Raw genomic sequence first — 20,339 nt, forward strand, 5'->3', positions numbered from 1 at the left:
ATGCCGCACCTATAAAAGTGGTAGTCATGGCAGGCATACCAAATTTTCTTAGTCTTCTGAGAAAATAGAAGTGCTGGTGAGATTTCTTAACTATAGCGTCGGCAGGCTGTTGGTGATCCTGATACTTAACAACTTGAAGCTCTTGACCATTCCTATTTCATCCCCTTTAATGTAGACAGCGGCATGTCTTCACTATTCTGCCTGACATCATTGACTATCTCCTTCATTTTGTTGAGGATGGGATTAGTATCATTGCACCAGATTCTCTATCTCTTTCCTGTGCTCCATCTCCTCATTGTTTGAGATCCTACCCACTATGGTGGTGCCATCAACAAACTTGAATGTTGAGTTGGAGGGGAATTTGGCCACACAGTCATAGGTGAATAAGAAGTATAGTAAGGGCTTATGGCACAAACTTGGAGAGCACCGGTGTTGAGGATGATTGTGGTGGAGGTTTTGTTGTCGATCCTTACTGACTGCAGTCTGTTGGTCAGGAAGTCTCGGACCCAGTCAAAGAGGGAAGAGCCGAGTCCCAGGCCACAGAGTTTGGGATTACAGGCAAGTGAAAAAGAAAGGGAAAGAATATCCCTGGAAGAACAACAAAAAGAAAAAGTGAGTGAGGAAAGGGAAAAAGAGAGAATTTGAACTTCAGAAACTGGAGCTGAAAAGTAAATATCTATGTAAAATTGCAGAGGTAAAGGTAAAGTCTTTGAGTAGTGATGAGGATGTTGAGGAAAACTGAACCCGTTGTAGTCAAATGCATGGTGGGAATGTGTTTAAGTATGAACAAGCATTGCCAAGGTTTGATGAGAAGGATGTAGAAGTCTGTTTTTTACTTAATTTGAGTAAGTAGCTAAACAAATCAAATGGTCACAGTCCATGGAGATATTATAGATTCAAACAACATTCATAGAGCTAATGAGCTGTCTGTCAGTATGACAGGAAGTATCTGAAGATTATGATCAGGTGAGAAAAGCCATCTTAAGTGCATATGAACTCGTATGAGAAGCGTACAGACAACGGTTTATGAATCTAAGGAACTTGGTCAAATGTGCAGAGAATTTCACAGAATCATAGAATCATACAGTCCAGAAGGAGCCATTCGGACCATCGAGTCTGCACTGACCACAATCCCACCCAGACCATATCGCCATAACCCATGTATTTACCCCATCTAATCCCCCTGATACTAAGGACAATTTAGAGTGGCCAATCAGCCTAAGACACACAACTTTGGATTCTGAAAGGATCAGACTAATTTTGACTGGTGGATAAAGGTCTTGAAAATAGATCAGCCATATGATACTCTTAGAGAAACGGTTATTTTGGAAGAATTTAAAAATTCGCTTCCTGAAGTAATGAGAACTCATGTGGAAGAACTTTAAATCTTTAAAGAGGGTTAAATCTGTGAAATTAGCAGCAAAAATGGCAGATGATTATTAATTAGTTTATAAATCAAAGCATGGTTTCCAAAATCAGTTTCAGCTTGTGAGGGATAGAAACTGGGGAAAAGAGAATTCCTCAGGTGGTAAAGGAAATCTCATGGGAGGTAGTAAAGATAGTTTAACTAAGTTTACGAAGGAAACCCATAATGTCAGAAGAGAAATAAAAAGCTGCAGATGTTTTCACTGTAATAAAGATGGATACACAAAGTCGCAGTGTTGGTGGTTTAAGTAAAGCACTGGGGAGACAGATGTGGTAAAACAGGATCAGCAAGTGGGGTTTGTTAAAGTGGTAATAGGAGACCCCAGTTGAAGCCAAAGTGCCAAAGAATGTATAGCCTGTTCAGGTGTTAATTGATAAGAAAGTGCCAGATCTCTTTAACGAATTTATTTTGTGGGTAAAGTTTACTCATGTATACCAGGAGGAATAGGTAAAAAGGTTAACATTTTCAGAGATACGGGGACAAGTCCATCTTTGATAGTGAGAGATGAGCAGTTCTGTAGTTTAGAAGGAGCATTGCCAGAAAAGGTGGTCATATTTGGAATTCAGGGTGAGAAGAGTAGTGTTCAATGATATAAGGTGAAGTTGGAGAGTCAGGTGAAAAGTGGTGAAGTAGCGACAGGTGTAATAGAAAAATAATCTTGTCCAGGGATACAGTTAATCTTGGGTAACGATATAACTGAATCACAGGGGAGAGTGATGCCTACTGTAGTTGAAAAGCCAATGGAAAATCAAACAACTGAGTTATTGAAGGACACATATCCTGCGATTTTTCCTGATTGCGTGTATCAAGGCTACAAAGCCATAGGTTAAGACAAGAGGAGTAATTAAAAGTAAAGATGAAGACGTCAAAGTTCAATTATCAGAAACCATTTTTGTCAGATGACAGAGCAAGAACAAAAACAGGTGGAGGATGAAGTGAATATTTTTAGTTCAAGAAGGTTAGCTGAATCACAACAGAAAGATATAGAGATAAAATAATTGTACTAGAAAGCATACATGAAGGAAGAATTTGAGTGTATACTGGAATGTTATTTACTTGAAAATGATGTCTTAATGAGGAAATAGTTACCATTACATATTCAAGGGATGAAAAATGAGCAGAGGTTCATCAAGTTTTATTACCGTTTGCTTATGGAAAAGAGGTATCGTGGGTAGCACATGAGGTACCAGTAAGAATTCATTTGGTGCAGGATGTCTACCGGATACTGCTTTAAATTGGAACAGAGATAGCTGAATGTTAAGTATTATATTTTGCTATGTGTAAGTGTTATAATTGGTAGAAGTTCTGATACCGATTAAAATTACCAATTGTTCTTAAATAGATTTGTTTTGGTAAAACTTCCTAGTGGATCACTTCAATCATATCTGGATTGAAACATCTTATGCTAACCCTAATGCCAAAATCAAATGCAAAAGTTGAAGACTGGGCTAACTGCTCTGGGCCTTAACAGCAGACGGTACCACATGTTGGGGGGTTTGGTGCGGGGGGGGGGGGGGGGGGGGGCGGGGGGGGGGGGGGGCGGGAATGCTCAGGTATATGAGTTGTTTGAGGAATTTTGCTCTTTCTCAAGCACCTCAAATTTGCCTCTGAGTATTCCTGATGAAGTCTCTAATGTGTTTGGTGCCAGTCCAAATAAACCTACTCCATTTTGTTTGGTTACAAGGCGAAGATTCCCATGAGTTAGGTGGTATGTTTGACCTCTTCAGAGATGTTTTGATAGCATCCCTCAATTGTGACTGAGATTGGAGTAGAGCCATTGATTTGGGAACCTGGTAGAAGACATAGGAACAAGGTATCCTGTTCAGTGGAACAGATTTCACTTGATGTGGTAATTAAGTACATAGTTATTCGTGTCTTGTGTAAGTTGAGGAAAACCTCCTTGCTTTTGTACTTTGTGGTCCTATTTATAAAGCCCCAAATACTACTGGGGCAACTCTCTCAGCCCATTGCGCTGGAGATATCAGCGGAGGCCATATAGTGGACTTCCCGCTGGGTGCCACGGCTTCCGCACCTCTCCTGCACCCAGATATCTGGCATCATCAGCTCTGTGCCAAACATTGGCGTGGAACTGATGTAAATATTAAGATTAGCATTATAATTCTATTTGTAAGTCTTGGACTGAAAACTTTGGGACTGCAAGCCTCTCCCCCTCACCAGGAGTGGGTCATTCCAGCGGAGTTTATTATAGAATCCCTGCGGTGCAATAGGAGGCCATTCAGCCCATCAAGTTTGCACTGACCACAATCCCACCCAGGCCCTTTCCCCTAACCTCGTGCATTTACCCTACCTAGTCCCCCTGATGCTAATGGGCAATGTCGCACAGTCAATCAAACTAACCTGCACGTATTTGGACTGTGGGTGGAAACTGGAGCACTCAGGAGGAAACCGACGCAGACACGGGCAGAATGTGCAGACTCCACACAGATTGAACCTGGGCCTCTGGCATTGTGAGATAGCAGTGCTAACTACTGTGCCATGCTTACAACAGCTCTCAACTAATGGGGAGTTGATGGCCCGAACCCGATGGAGTGAGGGGAGGCCACAGAGGCTCCCCAGGAGGTGAGGGGCAAGGGAGGGGTGCCCACTGGGCATTGCCAGCCTGGCCCCCTGGTACTGTAAGAAGTCTCACGATACCAAGTTAAAGTTCAACAGGTTTATTTGGTAGCACAAGCCACAAGTTTTCAGAGCGCTGCTCCTTCATCAGGTGAGTGGGAGTTCTGTTCACAAACAGGGCAGATAAAGACACAAACTCAATTTAGAAAATAATGGTTGGAATGTGAGTCTTTACAGGTAATCAAGTCATAAAGGTACAGACAATGTGAGTGGAGAGAAGGTTAAGCACAGGTTAAAGAGATATGTATTGCCTCCAGCCAGGACAGTTACTGAGATTTTGCAAGCTCAGGCAAGTTGTGTTGGTTACAGATAAAGTGAAATTAACCCAAGATCCCAGTTGAGGCCATTCTCATGTGTGCGGAACTTGGCTATCAGTTTCTGCTCAGTGATTCTTCTTTGTCGTGTGTCGTGAAGGCCGCCTTGGAGAACGCTTACCCGAAGGTCGGCGGCTGACTGCCCGTGACTGCTGAAGTGTTCCCCAACAGGAAGCGAACACGCCTGCCTTGTGATTGTCGAGTGGTGTTCATTCATTCGTTGTCCTAGCATCTGCATGGTCTTCCCAATGTACCATGCCTCGGGACATCCTTTCGTGCAGCGTATAACGTAGACAACGTTGGTTGAGTTGCAAGAGTATGTACCATGTACCTGGTGGATGGTGTTCTGACATGAGATGATGGCATCCGTGTTGATGATCCGGCACGTCTTGCAGAGGTTGCTGTGGCAGGGTTGTGTGGTGTCATGGTCACTGTCCTCCTGAAGGCTGGGTAGTTTGCTGCGGACAAGCGTCTGTTTGAGGTTGTGCGGTTGTTAGAAGGCAAGAAGTGGGGGTGTGGGGATGGCCTTGGCGAGATGTTCGTCTTCATAGTACCACTGGTACTGCCCAAGGGTCAAAGTGGCACTGCCCAAGTGGCACTTCCCACGAGGCATCAGGCACTGTCAACGGGGCGGGATTACAGGAAGAGGGAGGGAAGCGGCTGATTGATCCGGGCCAAGGGGGTGGTGGCCAGGACTGGCCCGGAGGCATTTGGAAGGCCAGCGATCGCGGGGGGTGAGAGAGCTGAGGGGTAGCAATGCAAGTTGATGTGCTGGCCAGCGTTTGGGAGGCTGGCAGTGCGAGGCTACTGCGCATGCGTTGATCTCCACTCTGGCAGATCGACATATGCGCAGCGTCTTGCTCAATGCTATGCTGCTGCCTTCTCCAACGGGAATGTGCCCTGCCACTGAATTTTCAGCGTGAACGTCCCTGAGACACTCCTCAGTACTCAGAGTGTGGGAGATTCATTTTGAAAATTTAGGTAAAAAAAAAAGGAGTTACTCTAGTTGTTACATGAATTCGGCACTTAGAATTTATTTGGGAGAATCCAGGCCTATATGGTTCATTAACTGCTCTCCACTTGTCCTACCACCTTCAATGATCTATGCACATATACATCCAAGTCCCTCTGTTCCTGCACCCTTTGTAGAATTTTATCCTATATTTTGAATTATTCCCTTCAAATCTTTCATATTGAAATGTGCCATCACCTACTCCTCATTAAGCGTCACCTGCCACCTATCTGTCCATTTCAGCAACTAGTTAATGTCCTTCTGAGAGATATCCTGATAGTAGAGGAACCATCTAAAATTAACCCTCCCCCAGATTAGGCCGAAATGTGAATATGCCTAATATTGTTCAACTGAATTGTGTGATATCCAGTTTCCACCGAGTCCAAGTTAACTGCACCAATCCTCGATTCAAATCCCCACAAGCTCCTGTTTGAATGAATTAACCGTCCCTGGTCAAAACCTCAAAGACCAAGTCAGACAGAACATCATCCACTGGCAATGTTTAATTAACACAATTATCATAACTTCAACATTGAGCATACAAATAATTGATAAAACATTATTTGATTTGATTCATTGTGACATATACTAATATACAGTGAAAACTATTGTAGACAGGGTCACACAGCAACACAATTAATAAGCAGGTACGTTTTTTAAAATTAAATTTTAGGAGACATGAACATCGCTGGCTGGGCCAGAATTTATTGCCCATCCCCAACTGCCCTCCATTTCAGAGGGCATTTGAGAGTCAACAAATGCCCACTGGAGTCAAATGTGGTTCTGGAGTCACATGTGGAGTCACCAGGTAGTATACTAGATGGGCTTTTACGACAATCAACAATGGTTTCATGGTGATCATTAGGCTTTTAATTCCAGATTTTTATCGGATTCAAATTTCACCGTCTGTCATGGGATTTGAACTCAGGTTGCCAGATCTTACTCTGAGTCTCTGAATCACTAGTCCAGTGACAAATCCACTGAGCCACTGAATGGACAATTATTTTTCAACTTGTTGCTCTGGTGAGAAACTGATATTAGAAATCAACAGCCTCACAGAAATATTTCAATTTCCATTTTAACGTTCTGAACCACCAGATTTTAGACCCGACTGACAAGTTTTGTTTCCATTCATTTCCCAGCTGTGGGTGTCGCTAGTAAAGTCACAATAATTGTCGACTTAAATTTCCCTGTGATGTGGGCCGTCTTCTTGAATCGTTCATGAAACTGTTTGGTAAAACTAAGCCAATAATAGGTCACTTCGGAAGCAGCTAACAAAAGTCAATCACATTAGAGAGGGTTCGGAGTCAGATGCAGAACTGAACAGATAAGGACGGCATGTTGCCTTTCCAAAAACTCGAACAAATTAATCACCACCGACCACAGTTTATTTTTAAAATCCAGTGTCTATTAGACGGAATTAAAATTCTCAAACTGTCATCTGAAGTTACGTTCTCTGGGTTATTAGCATAATCTCTAAATTGTTTGTCCAGCAACATAACCAACACACTCCCCTCCCCTGAGAATTGAAATCTGCTCCATTAAATGGCCATTTATCTCTTTGCAATTTGTGGGTTGAGGGCAGTAATTGGGTCTCAGTTACAGCAGTACAAGAGTATGTGAAAACTATTTGAAAATGTTATTTTTTCCTTTCTTTTACCTGTTATTTCTGCTATATATTAACTCCTCATTAGTATATGGAAATTAATTTGACATTTCTGAGTTGAGATTTTTACATCAAACCATAGAGTTTCATCCCTCTGTCCCTTGATCTGTCAGTCTGTGGCCCCAGATTATACCTAATACTGGGTCATTTTTCTTGAGAGCTTGTTCTAATCTGCTCATTGCTGATTACAAATTCCTTGATTTTTGAAGTCTGATAAATATAGTGAAACTCCACCATTTATTATACCAGAGTGAAGAGAGAATAAACAAACTGCATATGATAGGGAATATAAAGCAGGAAATACTGTAACGTACAGCAGGTCCATCAGTATCTGGACAATAGTATCAATATAACAGAGATACATCATAAGAACCTGACGCAGAAAATCAATCTAATAGCTGTTTAAATATTCATGATCCTGTTCTGTGTTTAGACCACAATCCATGCATTAGGCCCACAGTGGTTCAGACTTTGGGTCCCAACATGGATCCTGTCCATTTACTGCAGTGTAGTTTAAAATGGCTCACTCAACTTCCACAGCTTTTTTCTCTTTGAGCAGGTGGGTGAATTTACCAGGTCAGGTCAACTTCGTTATTTGACACACTCCAGTGTGTCATTCCACTTGTTTAGAAACTCACCCTTCAGTGTATAAATGACAGCAATATCAACCGGGCAGTCTCCATTAAATACATTGTTTCAACAACTGTTGTTTTCTTACTGAAAGGCGGCAGAAAAGGATTGATACTTTCAGCCCAATTCCTCCCTTTCATAATCTGCTGGAACCTCCCCAGCATGATACTCTCCCCAAGTCACCCCATGCAGTGGGTGTATGCCCCTATTAGATGGTGGGATTTATTCCAATTGAACAGACCCTGTCCCCATCCTGAACCCACAGAGGTTCACTTCCCAGCAGGGTCACTGGGCACTGATATTGAGCAGAAACACTGGATATTTTACCCCCAAACCCTGTAATTGTCAGTGTCCCATTGCAGCCCAGACTGATCCCCATCCTGGCTCCTTCCTGTCTGCACATTTCAAAAGTGCCTCATTGCGGAACATTCAGCCCCGGATATCCTGCAGAAGGAACGCTGTGGGGGCCAGGTGGCTACGTCACGTGAGCCTGTTGCTGGGCCTCTGAGGTCACTCAGTTTGATCTGGAAACTGGGAAATGGCCCATAGGATTTCAACCTGGAGCACCACCATTCTAAATGGAGGTACAGGAAATCAGACACAAATGTTTATGTAATCGTCAATCATATTGATAAATTGGAATATTCACATTTCACACTTAGTCCGGATCGGAATTCCTCTAGTGACTCCAAGTGCCTGTTTCCATTTGGACTGAAACGATTCCCCACAAACCTGAAGCAGATTAAAGATTAAGCATAACATACATAGATTAAACCAGCAGTGTAAATAACAGGAGACTGGAATTAATATTTCAATAATAATATACATATATTCACCATCAGCGTGGCTGAAAACGCATCTGTATATTTATTTATTAACTCAAACACTCACACTATCTGCTCCAAGCTCCGGCAGGTTTGTATGTGTTGGCGGAGAGCGGGTACTGATTGGTCTGTGACGGAGTATGAATTCAGGTCCAGAACCATCAGTGACTGGTTCGTACTGAGAGCAGAGGCGAGGTCCTTGGCACAAGAATCGGTGAGGACATTCCATCCAAGACTGGGGATCAGGGAGAGGCATATCAGAAGTCAGAGTAAATGCACAATGTTTATTTATAAGACAATTACTGGTACTAATGATAATGAATAACATCAATTATCCCGTTATTACAACACTTTGACACAGTCTGTTGCTTACTCCAATTTCTGTATTTTACAGTCTGGATTCTGTAAGGCCACAGACAGTAGTTTCACTCCTGAATCCCCTAGTTTATTGCTCCTCAGGTTTAGATCCATCAGTGACTGGTTTGTACTGAGAGCAGAAGTGACATCGTCAGCACAAGAATCTGTGAGAGCGTTATCATGCAGCCTGGAATCAGAGAGACAAAAATAACAGGAATCAGTGCAAAACCCTCATGTTTAAAGGAACACTGTTAACGATAATAATAATGTACAGACTTAGATATTCAAGGATCCTAACTTCTATCATAAAGAAGGAAAAAAATACCATTGATTTTGCAAATCTGAAATTTGACTAAAATGCTGGGAATAGTTCGCAGGTCTCTGTAAAGAGAAGAGCAGTGTTCAGTTCAACAAACTTTTATTAAAACAGGGCAATGGCAGCAATGAACAATTGTTGAATGACAGGCAGTTGGGCAGATGTAACGAAGGAACAAAATGAAGAACACACTAATTAAATAACAAGATTAGCCGTTAATCCAGGAAGTTTGGATGGTGATTGCAGACGTGAGCAAGCATGGGGCACAGTTACAATGCCACAAGAGGATCAATGATGTCTGCCAAGATGAGTGCAGAACACAATGTTAAACTTACAGTCTTCGATATGACTAAAGATAAAACTGAAAATGGTACAATAGCCATGACTTTAATAATTGTATTCTTCTAAATTATTCTCCTAAATATAGTTAGAACTTTTAATGGTTATGTCCACCCTACCATTAGCACTAATAATAATCAAACACTAATAATGGACACCATTAATTTATTGAAGTGCTCAAAATATGTATGGGACAGAATCCTCCAAAGTTTTGGATTCCCACATCGCTACTTTTTAACCTATTTTATTCTGATGTTCCACACCTTTTCTGCAGATTTCTGAACTGGGCTGTGAGAGAAATGTGGAGCAAAACTGCTCCTGGTGCCCTTCCCTGGGACTATAGGAATTTCAGGGAATGTTAAGCCACAACCGCTTCTTATAGCATGGGCTGCCACATATTGGTAAGTTTTGTTCAAATGTCACTTTGACAAGCTACAGAGAAAGAAGGTAAGTAGGTGAACGGGTAGGTATTAGATGGATGGAGTCAGGGGTGGGGAAGTTGGTGTTAGGGAGATGTTTGAAGATCGTTGGGTTGGGGGAAGTCGGAGGGTAGTTGTGAGCATATTCAGCTAGTCGATGGGGTAGTTAGTTGAAGGGGTGAGTTAGAAGATGGGGCGGGTGGGGGGGGGGCGGTGGGTAGTAGCCAGGAAGGTCAGTGGAGTAGTCTGTTTGCTGTAGTCAGGTTTCCGGAAGGGATGGGGCGGGGAGAGATAGTCAAGTTGGGATGTGTGCGGGAGGAGGACACTCAGATGACTGGGAGGGGAGTCACATTGGGTGAAGCAGAGTTAAGCCGATTTGTAGTTGCAGGGAGGATAGTTGGGTTGGAGGGTTGCTGGGCAGTCATGGGAGTAGTTAGGAAGTCTAATGGGAAGTCATAAGGTCACCAGTATTGTGAACTATTTTAATCCTAACTTTTCCCGGGTAACTATTCTGCTCAGTCAAAACCATTTAAAGTCTTTGTCTTTAAATGAAAGTTTGGGGTGTTGGGAGCTTCAAGGAGAGGAGGGGGCGTTATTCAGACACACAGTAACTGTTCAACATAGCTTAAACTTCCTCGGCAATAGTGCATGTGGACTTCTGAGGGGGATGCCTTGCATATCGTCTGCAGTACCTGCGAGGACCATCTGGAGACTGGAAGATCTGGGCCAGTTATTATAAATACAATCTCACACAGTCTGCTACTTACCTCAGTCGCTGTATTTTACAGTCCGGTTTCCTTCGAGCTGCAGACAGTAGTTTCACTCCTGAATCTCACAAATTATTATTACCCAGATTCAAATGTGGAAGTGACTGATTTGTACTGAAAGCAGAGGAGAAATCCTCAGCACAAGAACCTGTCAGACTGACATCGCATGGACTGGGAATCAGAGTGAGAAATAAGAGGAATTAGGAAAAAATCCAAGCTGTTTAAAATAACACCATAAATCACAATAAAAATCTACATTGTGAGACACTGAAGAAACAACTTCCATTCACACAGATGGAAAGATATTATTAATACCTTAAATCTGAAATATAAATAGAATATGCTGAAAATACACAGCAGGTCAGCCAGTATTTATGAAGGAAAACAGGGTTCATGTTTCACTTCGATCAGTTTTCTTCAGAATTAGGAAAAAGTAGTGATTTAATAGGTATTCTACATCTGGAAAATCATTGAAGGGAGGCAAGAAAAGAACAAAAAGGGCCTGCAACAAAAACAGAAAATGCTGGAAAATCTGAGCAGATCTGACAGCATCTGTGGAGAGAAAATAAAGCCAATGTTTAAAGCCTCGCTGATCCTATGTCAATTATGGTCGTGAACACCTTCTAGAATTTCTGCAGTCTGCCTGGTGCACAGTGCTGGTCGGGGAACAGAGTTCCAAGATTTTTGTCCTGTAAAAGTGAAGTTGCGATGATATAGCAAGTCTGGATGGTGTGTGACTTGGAGTGGAACTTGCATCTGCTGCCCTTGTCTTTCTAAGTGGCACAGGTCGTAGGTTTGGAAGATGCTGTCAGAGGATCCTTGGTTAGATTCTGCAGTGCATCTTGTACATATCACACATCGCTACCTCAGTGAGCTGATGGAAATGAATGTACAAGTTGGTGGATGGGGCTCTTTAATTCTGAATGGTGTTGACTTTTTTGCGTTGGTTGGGAGTTACACTCATTCAGGCGAGTAGACTATTCTCGAGTAGGCTATCAGTCTCCTGGTTTGAACCTTGGGAATAATGGACAGGCTTTGGAGAGTTAGGATCTGAGTCACTTGCCACAGAATTCCCAGCCTCTGTCCTCCGCTTATAGCTGCAATACTTACACTGTTGGTCCAGTTCAGTTCAGATTTTGCTGCATATGTTCATGTACTGTTTCAGTATCTGAGGAATCATGAATGATACTGTAGTCATCAGTGAGCATGCCATTTCTAGCCTTATGGCTGCAAGGTACTGAGTACGTAGCTGCAAATGATTGGGTTAGGGCACTAACTTGAAGAACACTTGATACTATGTACTGGGATGCAAAAGATCAGTATCCAACAACCAGAAACATTTTCCTTTGTATCGACATGACACCAATCAGTGGAGAGTTTCACCTTTGATTTCCACTGACTTCATTTTTTTCAATGCTGCTTGATGCCTTGATATCTAGGGAAGGCACTCTCCGCTTACCTCTTGAGTTCAGCTCTTTTGTCCAAGATTGGGCTATGTTTGGAGGTCAGGTCCAAGTGGCTGCTGTGGAACCCAACTGAGAAGGCTATTGCTGTGTTGGTGCCAAATGATGGCATTGCCAATGCCACCTTCCACTTTTTTGATGATTGCGTGGAGGCTTGTAGTCTGGTAATGGGCCAAAGTGTATTTGTGCTGTTGGTGAACAAGATATACCTGGGTAATTTTTTCCACATTGTCAGGTAGTTGCCAGAATTGTAGCTGCCTCGGAAGAGCTTGACTATGGACACATCTAATTCTGGGGCACAAGCCTGTTGCTGAATATTGGAACGGCCGATATCCTTTGGAGCATTCCGTGCCACCAACCATTTCCTGGGGTCATGGAATGTGAATCAAATTGGCTGAATATTGGCATCTGCGTTGCTTCGGACCACAGGAGGAGACTGAGATGGATCATCCACTTGACATTTTAGCTGAAGATGGTGGCAAATCCTTCTTCCTTGTCTTTTTCACTGATGTGCTGGGCACTCTCACATCACTAAGGATGGAGATATTTGTGGAGCCTCTTCTTCATGAATGTTGTTTAATTGTCCACCAACACTGGGGAATGGATGTCGCATTACTACAGGGCTTTTATCTGACATATTGTTTATGAGATTGCATTGAAATATCATGTGCTACATCCACAGTTTGGCATGCAAGTAGTCCTGACTTGCAGTTTTACCAGGTTGACAGCACATTTTTAATGTACATCCAAGGATAAGTTGTTAATGAATGGTCCTGGTGCTAATCCTGCCCTGACTTCTGGAGAACCACCATTTATATTTTTTCGTTCCGTCAAATACTTACCATTCACAATAACTACATTACTAAGAATTACTGCCACTGGACGACATGCCTTGAGTTCCTGGGTTCTAAAGATCTGGAATTCCCTGCTTAATCGTCCCCAACTCTCAACTCTTCTCCTTTAAGCTGTTCCTCATAACCAACCATTTTGACTTAGCTACTCGCCTGTTCTTATGTCTCCTTATTTTCCTTGTTTTCCAAAATCTGTTGGATAGTGCTCAGGTGAAGTGCCTGCAGAATTTTACTGTGCTCTTATTCTTGATTTCTCTTCTTGAAGGCAGGTTTCATCCATCCTGCCATGAGCTCCATCAGGTCGCACTTAATCCACCCCACCCATAACGGGGATCGAACACTGTTCAGTTGGCATCAGTGCGATCCACACTGGCTTTCCAGTTAACTGAGCCAACTGCCCCTGCGTCCTCCTCTACCCTGGGCCCAGGAGTCCAAACTGCCTTGGAGACATACATTTTTATATCATGATGTTGTCTTGGAGCTATGGATAGTAATGTTAGGCGTTGTAATTTTATTTCCATCACATGGGTGACCAGGAATATCTCCTGTTCTCACAACTTATCATTCACATATGATGGAGAGATTTACAAGTTGATACTCAACTTGTTTAGCAACATAACGAATGCAGCTTCCTTGGCCATCACGTCCTGGAGTGGGACTTGAACCAAGAGTTTCTCACTTAGAGGCTGGTTCGCTACCCACTCTAAAACAAGACCTTCTTATTTACTATTTTAAAAGGCGTTATATAAATACAACTTACTGTAGTTGTTAATAACACGATGACATAGCAGTGATACTGACTGTGTTAGGCATCCTGTTGTCATCAATACAATCTCGCATGTGGGTTCCTTAGAGCTACAGAGTTATCAATTTTGATATTTTGCTCACTGCCTTACACATGGGAACATAGGAACAAACTATCCCCATATCCCTTTATGCCATTGGTGATGGGAAGTCTGTCAACCTCTATTTTAAACATCCTCAACATTTCAAGGATTCACAACCTTCTGACCAAATGAATTTCCCTCCTCAGAGGTGGCACGGTGGCACAATGGTTAGCACTGCTGCCTCAACGGCAGGGACCCAGGTTGGCTCACTGTCTGTGTGGAGTTTGCAAGTTCTCCCTGTGTCTGCGTGGATTTCCTCCGAGTGCTCCGCTTTCCTACCACAGTCCAAAGATGTGCGGGTTAAGTGGATTGGCCATGCTAAATTGCCCCTTAGTGTCAGGGGGACTAGCTAGGGTAAATGCATGGGGCTGTGGTGATAGGGTCTGGGTGGCATTGTGGTCGGTACAGACTCGATGGGCTGAATGGCCTCCTTTTGCATTGTAGGGGTTCTATGGATTCCATGTCATGCTGGGTGGCTTCGCCCAAACTTTATAATGTGCCCCTGGTCCGAGACTCATCACTGACTCCTCCTATTCCTATGCAAATGGCACTGGAGGTGGTCCTGCTTTTGGAGTTTCCTTCCCAACTTCTGAAAATCTGCTTTGAGAACCTTACACCTCTGCTGACCTATGTCATTTGTACCAATATGGACCACAACCTCCGGCTATTCACCCTCCATTGGAAGCATGTCCTCTACCCGCACTGTGACACCCTTGGCGATGGCAGCAGTGAAGCAGCATACCATCCTGGTGTCATTGTTACTGCCGCAGAAACACCTGTCTGATCCCATGACTATGAAATCCCCGATCACAATTGCTCTTCCACTCCTCTCCTTCCCTTCCTTTGCAGCTAAGCTACCTCTGGTGCCAGAGATTTAACTTAGGTTGCACTCCCGAGGAACTATTGCCCTCACCAGTATCCAAAATGGAAAAACAATGAGCAAGCAAGATCAATTCAGGGGACTGCTGGACTACCTGCCTCGTACTCGTAGACTGTCTCGCAGTCACGCATTCCCTCTGTACGTTTAACCTGCAGTGTCGGCTCTTCCGGAGGCATGCTATCTATCTACATAGTCCAATGCCTTGCAGATGTACAACAGTGACTCCAACCTTTTGATATGTCCATGTTCCAAAACCTGAACCTCAACATTCTGCAGCCGGTGACACTTCCTGCAGATATGTTCATCTAGGACACAAATGACTTGCCAATATACTTACAGCCTCTTCTATTTTCAATCAGACTTGAAGCTTGCAAGTTTATATATTCTCAATATATAATTAAACTAACTTGAAAATGTTAGAGAGTACATGCCAAATATGGTAACGTATAAACATTTGTTTTGTCCACCCTTTTATTCTGATATCTGCATTAGAGTAGAATTTTAAATTATTTAAAGGTTGCATTCCTAAATCTTGCAGTTTATTGTAACTTCGGTTCAGACCCATCAATGACCGATTTGCAATGAGGGGGGAAACGGGAATATGTGAAGCTGTTGCTATCTGGCTTGGAAGTCAGGAAGAAAACATTACAGCAATCAGAGTAAATCCATGGTATTTAGTAATGTAAGAAATGGGACCTTTAATAAATGATACTCTTCAGAATAAGTAGAGGATTCTTATGGAATTGGTCGTCATAACATCAAGCCACCTCAGCAGACTGACAAGGAAAGGAACAGCACCTATAAATAAAGTACATCAAAAGTGCTTGGGAGTCAAGCAGGCAGTCCTCACTAGGAAACAGCTTTCTTTCCATGGAAAATGGACCAGGTAAGATGGAGTAAGAATGAGCAAAGAGTTTCACAACGTTTTCGTTGATGGGCAGAATGTTTCAGCCACCAGCTACAGAGACCAACAGACTTTACGCCATAGGTCTGTTCAACCTCTGGGATCAGTAAACCACTTTCTACTATCAGAGTCATCCGCTTTTCCTATCTTTTGAGATTATGCACAATAACTAAACCATCTCTCTCAATAAACTTAATAAGTCACTTGAAAATCTCTCATAAGGTTCCTGAGCACCTATTTCCTGTAATCTGTGGCTCCCAAAACTTAAAACATAAATTGGTGTTAGTTTGATTTGATTTATGATTGTCACATATATTAGCATACAGTCAAAAGTATTATTTCTTGCGTGCTATACAGACAAAGCATCCCGTTTATAGAGAAGGAAATGAGAGAGTGCAGAATGTTCTGTTACAGTCATAGCAAGGGTGCAGAGAAAGATCAACTTAATGTAAGATAGGTCCATTCAAAGGTCTGACAGCAACAGGGAGGAAGCTGTTCTTGCATCGGTTGGTACGTGACTTTGTATCATTTTCCCGACGGAAGAAGCTGGAAGAGAGAATGTCGGGATGCATGGGGTCCTTAATTATGCTGGCTGCTTTGCCGAGGCAGCAGGAAGCGTAGATCGATTCAATGGATGGGAGGCTGGTTTGCGTGATGGATTGGGCGACATTCACGACCTTTTGTAATTTCTCAAGGTCTTGGGCAGAGCAGGAGCCATGCCAAGCTGTGACACAACCAGAAATAATGCTTTCTATGGTGCATCTGTAAAAGTTGGTGAGAGTCGAGCTGACATGCACATTTCCTTAGTCTTCTGAGAAAGTAGAGGCGTTTGTGGGCTTTCGAACTATAGTGTCGCCATGGGGGGAGCAGGACAGGTTGTTGGTGATCTGGGTACCGAAAAAGAGCACCTATTAATAAAGTACATCAAAGGTGCTTGGAGTCAAGCAGGCAGTCCTCATTCGGAAACAGTTTTTTTGTCCATGGAAAGTGGACCAGGAAAGATGGAAGAAGAATGAGCAAAGAGTTTCCTAACTTTCCTAAAAGAAGTAGGATTACTGATGTCCAGATATTGTAGGTGCATGTTTTGAGAAGGAAAAGTTATCATGCATAATTAAACATACATGAGATAGTTCCTAAGTAAAATAAAGAGATACAGTGGCATTGGCACATTCCTGGGAACATTTGATATACCTGATAAAGAATGCAGATATACCTGGGGCAAACTAGATGTTGCAAAGTTACATTAGAAACAGTCACTAAAGCTGATAATCAACTTTCGAAATTAGCTCATGCGGCAACTGACTCACCTGCTGACTCCAAAACTCCCTGTCCAACATCTGCAACACACAAGTCAGGAGGGTGACGGAAATGTCTGCATTGTTTGGATTAGTGCATCTCCAACAACACTCTGGAAGCTCAATACCATCCAGGACAAAGCACCCCTTCCAGAAAAACAATGGAAGGGATTCTCCGGCCACCCAGCTGTATGTTTCTCAGTTGTGAGAGGTGGCACACAGTTCGCTGGCTGAGGGATTCTCTGGCCCCACCACGATCAATGGGATTTCCCATTGAAGCCATTATGTACCATTGGAAAACTCACAGCACAGTGTGTCCTGCTGGTGAGACCAGAGAATTCCGCCAGCATGAATGGCTAGTCATTTCACCTCTGAAACACAGTAGCAGCAATGTGCACCATCTGCAAGATGCACTCCAGGAACTCACGAAGGCTCCTCAGACAGCACCTCCCAAACTCTCTGCCACTGCCATCTCGGTAGACAGGGGCACAAAACACATAAGAAGATTCCCCTTCAACAAAAAACCCTGACTTGGAAATATATCGTGGTTGCTTCACTGTTGCTGGTTCAAAAATCTGGAACTCCCTCTCTAACAGCACTGTTGGTGTACCTGGACCTCATGGACTGCAGCGGTTCAAGAAGGCAGCTCACTACTACCTTCGCAATGGCAGTTAGGAATGAGCACTAAATGCTGACATAACCCATGTTCCATGAATGAATAAAAGAAAACTTAAAGTCAAAATCTTAATGACACTGAAAGAATTGGAATCTTTTTCAAAAAACTGTACATCATTTTCAGTTTGCATGGACTTATTTTGACCCAAGTTCAGTTGTATGAAGCGAAATGGCACAGAGGAACTTCTATCCAAAATATAAAGCTAAATCTGTTGCCTTTAAATTGTCTGGCAGAAATCTGTTTTGATTTATTTCAAAAACACTTTGCTTAATATTTTTAAAAACATACTATTAATAACAATGGTGCAATAGGTCTGTGGCCTGATTGACAATTTTCTAAATGAGGTAAAGTGGTGGACATCAAAACTTCAAAATTGGTTATGAAAGTAAAATGAGCAATAAAATGGATATGAGAAAGTTTTAAGAAAACATGTTTGTGTAACGAGATGACATAATGGCACGCAAAATTTTATGAGTGTGCTGCAAACACCCTTTCTGCTAACAGTTGTGTTTTCTTACATTCCTATAAAATTGGTAGACATAGCATTAGCCCACTTGAGCAGAGAAACTAGTTTATTTCCCTCTCTGGAAATAAACATGGGAAAACTCCCTCGAAATGTCAAGGTCTGATTCAGGCTGACATTTCTAAGTCGATAGGATATTTACCCATATAAATGTCAGTTAAAGGCTAACATATAGCTCCTAGCATGAGGGAAGCTAAAAAATAACCTTGAGCTCAAGAGATCGACAACGGGCAGGTGAACACCCTGACGTTTTAGGCACCTATCTTGTATTAATTGGTTAGTAGGGTTAGTAGTGATTAGCACAAGGCAAAATAATCAATCCTGCAATATTGTATATTAACATGTGCAAGGGCAGGTGTAACCCCCTGCTGGTCACTAAATGAGGCTACTATTTAACTAGTTGACTTACAGGATCCTGAATTCCTAGCAGTTGATGTTGGGCTGGCTAAATTTCCTGTTTACCCATAAATGCCAGTACAGGCTTGCATGAAAAGGATTTGAGTATGTTTAGCGTGGTGCCTCCAAAAATGGTATTGAGAAAAAGCTCATGAGAAAAGGTTCGGAACAACTAGGTAAACGGTATAACAAAAAAAAGTTAAGAACAAATATAATTAGCAGATATAAACAAGTAAAGAATCCCAAACTGAAGATCTTCCAATTAACAGTTTCAACCTGAGAAATGTTCAAAATATCACCAAGCACTTTGAATTTTAAACGTTGGGGCCCATCTGTTGGTGCACATCTGAAGAAAAAGCATGTCCTCGGCAACCCACTTCTGTTACCATTCCTGTCTGATAGTACTCACTTAACCCCGACACACACACAGTCCAGACGGGTCTACGAGAGGGAAGATGATGGAGCAAGCACACGAGGCAGAGGTGCCGTGAGCTGTCTGTGAAGTAACGCAGGTCCAGTGCGCTGAAGGCTGTCCTCCTCGGCAGTCATGAAAAACCAAGCAGTTCTACCTGAGAAATGTTCACTTCGAACTGAGTTTTTACTGCCTCTGAAAAGCTCCTCTCCAAAAACGTGGCTCTCCCTCTTCTGCACACTCCCTCCTCTGCTCTGCAGCTGCTTCACTTCCTGGCGCCGTTTTTTCCTCCCTGCCCCCAGAGCAATCCGATTGGCCCAGCCCACATCACTCAACAAACAGCATCCTGTTCAGCAAACAGGACACTGAAAGCCACAAAGGACAAAGAACACTTGTAAATGTCTTCCCCACAAACCCCCATTTTTCTCAGTCCCTTACACAGGCAACTGCCTTTTGCAGATGCAAAATTGACCAGGGAAGATGGATGAATACCGCACGAGTTACCTAACACATTGATTAACAAGCAGACTGCTCATTCTTCAAAAATCTGAATGAACACCTTATAATCGTTTGAGTTGTCAACTGAACATTTTGTACAATCTGCCTCTCAAGATCCTTCGAAATGCACATAAATGACCCTAATATAGTAATGAGTAGGTGTAGTGATTAATAATGACAGTCACTAATAATAATTTAAAATAAGAAATAGCATCGCTATAGTGCAGAAAGAAGCCATTCAACCCATCGAATCTACACCGACTCTGACAGAACATCTTACTCAGCACCCACCCCCATAACCCCATGGATTTACCCCGCTAATCCACTGAACCTACAAATCTAGGGACAGTAAGGGGCATACCGGCCCAGTTATTATGAACACAATCTGATACTTACTCCAATTTCTGTATTTTACAGTCCGGATTCCTCAGAGATGCAGACAGTCTTTTCACTCCTGAATCTCCCGGTTTATTGTTACTCAGCTTCAGGTTCGTCAATGATTGGTTTGTACATAAGGTGGAGGTAAGAAAGTCAGCACATGAATTTGAGAGAACGTTATTATCCAGCCTGAAGGTCAGAAACAGAAAACAATGGAAATCTGAATGAAGTATAACAGGAGTGAAATTGGACATGCAAAACGTTAAAAATAGGCAGTATTGCATTGGTTGCCCGTGATTTGCACCTACTTCAAGAGATTTCAATATCAGGTGTTTCTACAACCACCAGCAAATGTGCTTTTCCCTGGCTTGCATTCCTTTCAAGTCAATTAACATTCTCACTGTTTAATATTCATACTATTATTGATACACCTAATACTGTACATATGAGGGATGATTTTATGTCCGTATTT

At 42.6% G+C, this 20,339-nt stretch overlaps 1 pseudogene; it reads right to left on the minus strand.

Annotated features, from left to right (window-relative positions):
* LOC144505372 (NACHT, LRR and PYD domains-containing protein 3-like) overlaps nt 1-20,339 on the minus strand; it is a 37,521-nt pseudogene that overhangs the window by 4,240 nt on the left and 12,942 nt on the right.

This window comes from Mustelus asterias, chromosome 16 (assembly GCF_964213995.1).
Source record: "Mustelus asterias chromosome 16, sMusAst1.hap1.1, whole genome shotgun sequence".
Lineage (NCBI taxonomy): Eukaryota > Metazoa > Chordata > Chondrichthyes > Carcharhiniformes > Triakidae > Mustelus > Mustelus asterias.